Source organism: Triticum urartu, chromosome 4 (genome assembly GCF_003073215.2).
Source record: "Triticum urartu cultivar G1812 chromosome 4, Tu2.1, whole genome shotgun sequence".
Classification (NCBI taxonomy): Eukaryota; Viridiplantae; Streptophyta; class Magnoliopsida; order Poales; family Poaceae; genus Triticum; species Triticum urartu.
Window position 1 is genome coordinate 522984696 of NC_053025.1, and position 8124 is coordinate 522992819.

Here is an 8124-nt window from a genome sequence, read left to right on the forward strand (position 1 = left end):
GGCTCCCCAAAGGGGGACAAGCAACAAGCAAGAAGAAACAATCTCTAGGGCTAGACACAAAGAGCCGGTTTGCCGGCGATTCCATCATGATGATAATGAGACCTAGCCACAAACAACATGTAGGGTTGTTACCGGATGATGTTTCCCGGGGCCCGAAGCTGTCTAAATCCTTGTCTTGTGTGTTGCGTCTCTCGATCCTGATAAACCCCTCTCAAGCTACCACATAGATGCGTTGGCCTCACGACTAAGTCCTGACACTAAGGACATCTGCCGTGACAAATCCACGACAGGGTCGGTATTTACTTTCGTGAATGTAGGAAGTTTGATCCCTACAGGTTTGAGAGTCACCAGACCAATGTGTCAATTGAAAATAGGCGGGGCTCCATCCAAGCCAGGTTCAATGAGTTTTGTGGTGCTCATGAGAATATAAAAGGCCGTTCCGTGAGTTGCCTTATGATCAAAGACATGGTATACATTTTCTTCCCTTTGTTGATAAAGAGCATATACCATCCTCCTATGCATATGAATCTATCTTGTTCATTTCAAATGTAGGCATTTCAAGCCTTGGACACCTTTAGGGTCCAAAATGCTGGCAAGCCATTCACCTTAAGCCATTGTTGGAGGTTGATCAAGGATTTCCCGAAGTTCAAAGACCAATATGCCGCCCAAAAGAGAGGTGGGCGCCTGAACTTGACCCAAGTGAAGTTGAAAAAGAGGCCAAGGAGAAAGACCAATTCCAAGGTCGATGCAAAACGTGATGCTCCGGCATTCGCCTTGCAAGAAACTTTGAAGGGGTTCATGACCCAAAAGGAAGAGGAAAGAGAAGAAGCGCCAAGAGAAAGAGGAGGCACTGAAGACCTACTTCGACGTACAAAGGAAGAAGCTCGAGATCGAAGAGGCCAATGCCAAAACAAGAGCAAAGGAGGTCGAGATCGACGAGGCCAATGTGAAAACAAGAGAAAGGGAGGTCGAGTGATATGTCTCCAACGTATCTATAATTTTTTATTTCATGCTATTATATTATCAATCTTGAATACTTTATATGCATTTGTATGCTATTTTATATCATTTTTGGGACTGACCTATTAACCCGGTGCCCAGTGCCAGTTTCTGATTTTTCATTGTTTTTTGGCTTTTCAAAAAATCAATAAAAAACAAAGTCCAAACACGATGAAACTTTACTTTGATTTTTTTGGATCAGAAGGGACCCTAGAAGGTTCGGTAGAAGGCCAAAATACCTACAGGAGAGCCACGAGCTCACAGGGCGCGCCCTGGGGGGTAGGGGTGCCCCCTGAGCTTTTCGGCCCCACACAACTCCGTTTGATGTAATTCCACCTCTATAAATTCACATATATTCCCAAACCAACAGAGAGCCACCCGAAACATTTTTCCACCGTTGCAAACGTCCGTTCTTCTGCGATCCCGTTCGAGGCCTTTTCGCGTACTCTATCAGAGGGGGAATCAATCATGGAGGGCTTCTACATCATCCTTGCTGCCTTCCGATGATGGGTGAGTAGTTCACCACAGACATACGGGTCCATGGCTACTAGCTAGATGGCTTCTTCTATCTCTTTGATCTTCAATACAATGTTCTCCTCAATCTTCTTGTAGTTCTATCCGATGTAATCTTGTTTTGCGGTGTGTTTGTTGGGATCCGATGAATTGTGGGTTTATGATCATATTATTCATTGAAAGTAATTGAGTCTTTTCTGAACTTTAGTATGCATGATTGTTTGGCCAACTAGATTGATTTATCTTTAGTGGGAGAGGTGCTTTCTAATGGGTTCATTTTTGCGATGTCCTCACCCAGTGATAGAAGGGGTAGCGAGGCACGTATTGTATTCTTGCTACTAAGGGTAAAACGGCGAGGTTTAATCATGTTGCTTGAGCTTAGTTTGTCAATATCATGTCATCTTGCTTAGGGCGTTACTCTGTTTGTTATGAACACAATACCATAGATGCATGTTGGATAGCAGTCGATTGGTGGAGAAATAGTAGTAGATGCAGGCAGGAGTAGGCCTAATTGTCACGTACGTGATGCCTATATACATGATCATTGCCATGAAAACATCATAACTATGCATTTTTTCTATCAATTGCTCAACAGTAATTTGTTTACCCGCCGTATGCTATGTGTTCGAGAGAGAAGCCTCAAGTGAAAACTATGCCTCCCGGGTCTACTTTTATCATATTATTAAAACCAAAAATACCTTGCTACAATTTTACACATTTTCTTTTCTTTTTCTTTATCTATCTATCACTATAAAAATTTATCATTGCAAAATAACGAGTTGAAGGGGATTGACAACCCTCTTGCCTGCGTTGGGTGCAAGTATTTGTTTTTGTGTGTGTAGGTGCTGAAGAAGGGAATTTGTGTGGTTCTCCTATTGGTTCAATAACCTTGGTTCTCACTGAGGAAAATACTTATCTCTATTGTACTGCTTCACCCCTCCTCTTCGAGGAATATTTCAATGCAGTTTACAAGTAGCATCGTGGTGCGCTTATCGCCAAGGAAGTGGAAATCATGGTGTCCGACTCAAGCAAGATGGCCCCCCAAAAGAAGGCTTGGCTTGTGGGCAAGCAAAAGGTCATCCAAGACCACGACTATGCTTGATCATCTTTTATTTGTTTGTTTGTCATGAACTAGGGCCGAGATAGATGAACTATGGCCGTGGCGATCCTTTTGGTGAAATGTTGTATGCCGGCATGGCATATAGTACTATGCAAAAACGTTATCTATTTGCTTTCTGTTTTGCTATCTATTTGTTATTTTGGTTATGAATGTATGCAAGTTGAAAAACATCCCAAAGGGCCATATTGGCGGGTGGACTGGCCGGTTGGGCGCACCACCCAGATTGGTGTGGACAACGGTGGATATGGGCCAAATTGGCGACCCAAATGGAAGAAAAGTGTGTCCGTTTGCGTCCCTGCGTTGGAGTTGACCTTAAGGCATCTTCAACGCGACCATGAAAATGGACACCCTAAGTGTCCACAGACATGTCCGTCCAACTACATACATCAAATGTTCGCCCTAGGTCAATAAAAAATTATATTGATCAATAGCAATTTATATAAAGTGCAAACATATTCAGTTCCAACCAAAATACATCGGATGTTCATAAGTTTTGTACATGCGGCTGATTATAAAATTACCAGTCAGGGTTGTTCATGTAAAAAACCTTATTTTTTGCCTCCCAGACCGATTGTCTATGCCTAACTCTTCACTATGCTTCCAGCTCCTCCTTGTCGTCCGACTCGTCCAAATTGGTCGCCAAGCGCTTCAACATCCTAGCATTGAGGCTTCCACCGCATCAGGATGTAAGTCTGACATCTTCATGATCAACTTCTTAGAGTACTCGGAAGTGGCTGCAAGTTCAACCTTCTTCTCTTGGAGGTAGATCATCTTCTCTTGCACCACGATGAGCCTGTCAGACCTCTCGTCGTTCTTTTCCTCCTTTATGTCATTGCATTGATGCATGGATCCTCCTTCTTCGCCATGATGTCCTTGAACATCTTCCTCATCTTGGCCGCCACACCTTCTCATCCTTCCACTTTCTTCCTCAATTCATCTTTTTGGCTGGAGCAAGGTATTTTGTTGGATCACCATCTTCACCTACATTGGACATGGTAGTGGTCTTGGCGGAATTGGCAACGACATTGAGCCACTTGGGGTTTCATTCAACTTCAACAAATAATGCATGAATAGAAAGTGCTTCTTCTCCGTATTTAAGAACAATGTGACCGCACGACCGGGCTACAAAGAAAATGCATTATCAACTAGTTGCATATTCAGCCAAATGACGAACACATAGAGCATATCCGACCAAATGCCCAACACATATCCAGCAAAAAAGAACACATGATCTCTAGGAATGACATGTCACTTGGCCATCATACTTGCAATTGTTTGTAACAAATGCAATACTTGCTCGCGAGCTCTTGAATTGTGTAACATCGATTAGTGAGTGGCTTCATCTTACGCTCACAGATCATCGCCGTGTGATAGAAAACATAGTGCTTTTGTTGATGGAACGAAGCATGCACATTTGTCCATATGGTAGTGGCCATTAGCTCTGTGGCATGAATCAGATCAATGCTGGTGGCCAACCACACATCAACCAACAAATCATACTCTTCAAGTAATTTTTTTCCTTTTGGTCCTCACATACCGCGCACACATCATTCGGATCAGCTTCCGGCTGGTTGTCGTCCAATTGTTGGATCTGCATCGGCTGGGCCAGGGATTGCTGGATGTCCGACATCTAAGTGTACATTAGCTAGGTATCAACCTCCTTCTATGAGCCATCCGCTTGCCCATCTACATAGCCGCCATCATGGATCATGTTAACCAACACCTCCTCATCATCCACCGCCGCGATTGATAGCAACATGATGGCAAACATTGACTGGGCACCGACGGGTGTGGAAGCAGGCATCTGCAAACGGGCAAGCATCAGCGACTGCGACTCCACGAAGTTGTACTCCCCACTGAGGTCGATGTTGTACGACATGTGATACCCGGTGGCGATGGTAGGCCCGGGCGACTTCTAAGGACTGAGCTGCATGGCGGCGAAGTTGTTGGAAATATGCCCTAGAGGCAATAATAAATTAATTATTATTATATTTCCTTATTCATGATAATCGTTTATTATCCATGCTAGAATTGTATTGATAGGAAACTCAGATACATGTGTGGATACATAGAAAACACCATCTCCCTAGTAAGCCTCTAGTTGACTAGCTCGTTGATCAATAGATGGTTACGGTTTCCTGACCATGGACATTGGATGTCGTTGATGACAGGATCACATCATTAGGAGAATGATGTGATGGACAAGACCCAATCCTAAGCCTAGCACAAGATCATGTAGTTCGTATGCTAAAGCTTTTCTAATGTCAAGTATCATTTCCTTAGACCATGAGATTATGTAACTCCCGGATACCGTAGGAATGCTCTGGGTGTACCAAACGTCACAACGTAACTGGGTGGCTATAAAGGTGCACTACGGGTATCTCCGAAAGTGTCTGTTGGGTTGGCACGAATCGAGACTGGGATTTGTCACTCCGTGTAACAGAGAGGTATCTCTGGGCCCACTCAGTAGGACATCATCATAATATGCACAATGTGACCAAGGAGTTGATCACGGGATGATGTGTTACGGAACGAGTAAAGAGACTTGCCGGTAACGAGATTGAACGAGGCATCGGGATACCGACGATCGAATCTCGGGCAAGTATCGTACCGATAGACAAAGGGAATTGTATACAGGATTGATTGAATCCTTGACATCGTGGTTCATCCGATGAGATCATCGTGGAACATGTGGGAGACAACATGGGTATCCAGATCCCGCTGTTGGTTATTGACCAGAGAGATGTCTCGGTCATGTCTGCATTATTCCCGAGCCCGTAGGGTCTACACACTTAAGGTTCGATGACGCTAGGGTTATAGGGAAAGTATGTACGCGGTTACCGAATGTTGTTCGGAGTCTCGGATGAGATCCCGGATGTCACGAGGAGATCCAGAATGGTCTGGAGGTAAATATTTATATATGGGAAGTCCCGTTTCGGTCACCGGAAAAGTTTCGCGTGCTATCGGTAACGTACCGGGACCACCGGGAGGGTCCCGGGGGTCCACCAGGTGGGGCCACCAGCCCCAGAAGGCTGCGTGGGCCAAGTGTGGGAGGGGACCAGACCCAGGTAGGCTGGTGCCCCCCCCACCAAGGCCCAAGGCGCAGGGAGAGTGGGAGGGGGCAAACCCTAGGTCCAGATGGGCCTTAAGGCCCACCCTAGGGCGCCCCCCTCTCTCCCTCTCCCCTCTGGCCGCCACCCTAGATGGGATCTAGGGCTGCCGCCCCCCTTGGGGAGGGAACCCTAGAGGGGGCACAACCCCTCCTCTCCCCCTATATATACTTGAGGTATGGGGCTGCCCAACACATGTGATTTGATCTCCCTCTTGGCGCAGCCCTACCTCTCTCCCTCCTCGTCTCTCGTAGTGCTTGGCGAAGCCCTGCTGGAGTCCCGCGCTCCTCCATGACCACCACGCCGTCCTGCTGCTGCTGGACGGAGTCTTCCCCAACCTCTACCTCTCTCCTTGCTGGATCAAGGCACGGGATACGTCACCGGGCTGTACGTGTGTTGAACGCGGAGGCGCCGTTGTTCGGCGCTTAGATCGGAATCGACCGCGATCTGAATCACTGCGTGTACGACTCCACCAACCGCGTTCTTGCAACGCTTCCGCTTAGCAATATACAAGGGTATGTAGATGCACTCCCCTTCCCCTCGTTGCTAGATTACTCCATAGATTGATCTTGGTGATGCGTAGAAATTTTTTGAATTTCTGCTACGATCCCCAACAGTGGTATCTGAGCTAGGTCTATGCGTAGTTTCTATGCACGAGTAGAAGACAAAGTAGTTGTGGGCGACGATTTGTTCAATTTGCTTGTCATTACTAGTCTTATCTTGATTCGGCGGCATTGTGGGATGAAGCGGCCCGGACCGACCTTACACGTACGCTTACGTGAGACTGGTTCCACCGAGTGACATGCACTTGATGCATAAGGTGGCTGGCGGGTGTCTGTCTCTCCCACTTTAGTCAGATCGGATTCAATGAAAAGGGTCCTTATGAAGGGTAAATAGCAATTGGCATATCACCTTGTGGTTTTGCGTAGGTAAGAAACGTTCTTGCTAGAAACCCATAGCAGCCACGTAAAACACGCAACAACAATTAGAGGACGTCTAACTTGCTTTTGCAGGGTATGCTATGTGATGTGATATGGCCAAAAGGATGTGATGAATGATATATGTGATGTATGAGATTGATCATGTTCTTGTAATAGGAATCACGACTTGCATGTCGATGAGTATGACAAACCGGCAGGAGCCATAGGAGTTGTCTTTATTTATTTATGACCTGCGTGTCAATGAAAACGCCATGTAATTACTTTACTTTATTGCTAACCGTTAGCCATAGTAATAGAAGTAATAGTTGGTGAGGCAACTTCATGAAGACACGGTGATGGAGATCATGATGATGGAGATCATGGTGTCATGCCGGTGACGATGGTGTTCATGCCGCGCCTCGAAGATGGAGATCAAAGGCGCAAGATGATATTGGCCATATCATGCCACTTTATGATTTGCATGTGATGTTTGTCATGTTTACATCTTATTTGCTTAGAACGACGGTAGCATAAATAAGATGATCCTTCACTAAAATTTCAAGAAAGTGTTCCCCCTAACTGTGCACCGTTGCTAAGGTTCGTTGTTCCGAAGCACCACATGATGATCGGGTGTGATAGGTTCTAACGTTCGCATACAGCGGGTGTAAGCCAGATTTACACATGCAATACACTTAGGTTAACTTGACGAGCCTAGAATGTACAAACATGGCCTCGGAACACGGAAGACCGAAAGGTCGAACATGATTCGTATAGTGGATACGATCAACATGAAGATGTTCACCGATGATGACTAGTCCATCTCACGTGATGATCGGACACGGCCTAGTTGACTCGGATCATGTATCACTTAGATGACTAGAGGGATGTCTATCTAAGTGGGAGTTCATTAAATAATTTGATTAGATAAACTTAATTATCATGAACATAGTCAAAAGGTCTTTGCAAATTATGTCGTAGCTCACGCTTTGGTTCTACTGTTTTAGATATGTTCCTAGAGAAAATTTAGTTGAGAGTTGACAGTAGAAACTATGTGGACTGGGTCCGTGAACTGAGAATTGTCCTCATTGCTGCACAGAAGGATTATGTCCCTAATGCACGGCTCAGTGTACTGATCCTCGAGCGTCGTCTGTAGATGTTGGGAAACATCTGACATACACGTTTTGATGACTACATGATAGTTCAGTGCGTAATGCTAAAGGTTTAGAATTGTGGCACCAAAGACGGTTTTTTGAAACGTCGCAGAACATATGAGATGTTCCAAAGACTGAAATTGGGATTTCAGACTAGTGCCCACGTCAAGAGGTATGAGACCTCTGACAAGTTTCTTAAGCCTGCAAACTAAGGGAGAAAAGCTCAATCGTTGAGCATGTGCTCAGATTGTCTGAGTACTACAATCGCTTGAATCGAGTGGGAGTTAATCTTCCAGATGATATAGTGATGA